Here is a 2,887-nt window from a genome sequence, read left to right on the forward strand (position 1 = left end):
AAAATCTAAAAGATGTTTCATCGCATCGGTGTAATATACCCCTGGTGTGTTAAGTAATCTGTTGAAGATGCATGGGTAACTACGCCTGATGAATTAGCTTGGAGAGATTTTGTAGAAAATTCAAACAAAAGTCGGAATCTGAATAAATATAAGGTAAACGCTGATGATAATGAGAGATAAATATAAAATACGTCCAGAGTTTTAACAAACGTATTGCAAGTCTATATCTTTAGGTAAATTATGGTAAACAGAGGCGAAAACTTATATTTAAAACGTAAAATAATAAAAAGGGGGTTATTTATGCAAGCATATCATGTATAAATGATAGTGTTATTTATAGAATAATTATTATTTTAAACACGAATTTCATAATATTTAACCGCATTATTTCACAAATTAGCATTATACATGTATAGAGTATTAAAGATTTATGGTATTAGCAGTGTTGGGGAGTAACTAGTTACATGTAACGGCGTTACGTAATTTAATTACAAAATAAATGTAACTGTAATGAAGCTCGCGGTGTTTTCAGCCTCTGCCGCATCAATATATGAGTACATGAATACAAAATTATAATCTCTAGAACTGCTCTGAGTCACTTCATGAGCATTTTACTTATTTTGAGAAAACTATCGTCATATCATAACATTCATTAGAAATTTTGAAAAGTAATCAAAAGTAATCAGTTACATTACTTTAATAAAGTAACTGAAAAAGTTACACTACTATTACATTTTAAATAGGGTAACTTGTAATCTGTAACCTATTACATTTCCAAAGTAACCTTCCCAACACTGGGTATTAGGATACCCCCTACTGGTAGTTATCGGATTTTACGCTGAGTTCTAAGGAGCCGCCCATACTCCGAACCGTTGAAAAGCAAAAGTTGTGGTGCGTTCATTAACCGTAAACTCTATCGTCACGTTGTGTGACATTATCTCATCAATCGATGGAACAATGGCTGACAACTACGATTGTAAGTGTGTTTTTCATCTGTGTTATTTAAATATATTTTAACGTGAATGTTTGTTTAACACCCTGTGCTTATAATCTCTAGGTACTTTTGAGAAATTATGTTTTATTAACAAGGTTCGTGAGGAGCACGATCAGATAATCAATCAGTCTGGCCCAGGTGGAGCTCGTCAGCTAATCACCTTAACAAGCACAGATAATCAGTCAGTCTGGCCCAGGTGGAGCTCATCAGCTAATCACCTTAACAAGCACATACGTGTGTATATATATATATATATACAGCCATCTTACCTCAGTTCCATGAAAGTTTTCCAGCATTCGGTTTTGCTCCTTTAGCCATTATATCACAGACTCAACTTTTTCCATATGACGACGAGACCTGTACCGGGGATCTTTCGTATCCTCCGTCGCAATCTGCCGGCCCTAGGTTCACTCCTTTTCCGCCAGTCACCGCCGCCGAGCTTCGTCGCGGCCGTCGCTCTGTTAGACCAGCCACACGCTCGCCACAACACCGAGGCTTAACCTCACCTCCACCGGTGAGACTTCCAACTTCCCCGACATCCTCGTATCATTCGGCCATGCCAATATATCCTCCGATCGGAAAGTGGATAGTATTTAAAGAGGAAGCAAACGCTGATTTTTTTTCCCGAAGAACCATTCTCACAGAGAATAAACAAAGCTGATCTGTACGATCTATTCTTCATCCTGCAAATCAGCCAAGGCAGCCAATAGATCGAGCAAAGCCACGAACTCGCCCAGTTGGCACTATCATTGTCCCGCACAAGACCTGGCTCTCCTCGAGCTTTGGGTCGCAGCGGCAGGTCTTAAACGAGCCTGGGCCGCGCCCCAGCTCTCACCGCAGCAAAACCTAATTTGCTTCCCGCTTCGGCTCAACTTTTCACCGAGGCTCTTCCGGCCGCAGCGCCACATGTAGCCGGGCCTCCAGCTCACGTAGCAGTCGCTAGCGCGAGACTGCCTCCGCTAGCACCGCAGGCCTTGTTGCAATAATATTGTCGTTTGTTGTTAAACGACGTGATGACATTATGGAAGTTGATGTCATTTTTTTTGTAACCTGCGTAGAACACGCATTGAAATTACTGAAATTTTCTGTATTCATTTTCACTAGCTTTTTACCTGTATTTTAAATTGCACATTTTACTCTGATAGACAGATAAGATGAAAAAGATTTGATTTTCGTGAAAATAAGTTAAACAGTGTTCAATTATAGGTGCAAACCAACAAATAAGGTGTATCATAAAGAAACTATTATTATTATTATTATTATTGAACAAGTACAACTAGCAACCTAATTCGCATGCATCGTGCATACTGCTAGGCAACTCTCTCCAAGTCTCTACCAGCTGATGTGCTGCTTGGCTGGCTAGCTGTTTCAATACTTACTACTAATTGTGTGGTTAAGAGGAAAAGCATGTCTTTTCATAATTTTATGATGTTGTCAAAGTCGTCATATTTCTCCTGCTACTTCTAACCTCTCTTCCTTTTCAGTGGTCTCCAGCTACCGTAGCACACTAGCGTGAGGCTGCCTCTGCAAGCTGTGCAGCATTTTCCCCCGAAAATCACAAGCCCCTGTGGCCTACAGCTACAGCATCTGAAACAAGCACAAAGCTGCTTACGCTTGCAACATATGCCCTCACATCTCAGTCTTTCCTCCTGTTACTTATAATCCTTTTTCCTTTTCAGTAGCCTTCAGCTCCGTTCTTTTCGCTGTCAACATTCAAATCTGCAAAAAGTTCCACCGGTGGAACTGTCGACCCCAGGGGGTTAAGGCCTAGGCATGATTTTCAAAACAATAGTGATCAATTATGCGAGTTGATTCACGAGTTCACACTAAGATATAATGTGATTAAGCAATTAGTAGCATATTTGGCGTGCTGTCCAGAGGGAGGGCTCCGAG

The sequence above is a fragment of the Sinocyclocheilus anshuiensis genome, unplaced genomic scaffold (genome assembly GCF_001515605.1).
Source record: "Sinocyclocheilus anshuiensis isolate Anshui unplaced genomic scaffold, SAMN03320099.WGS_v1.1 scaffold2464, whole genome shotgun sequence".
Lineage (NCBI taxonomy): Eukaryota > Metazoa > Chordata > Actinopteri > Cypriniformes > Cyprinidae > Sinocyclocheilus > Sinocyclocheilus anshuiensis.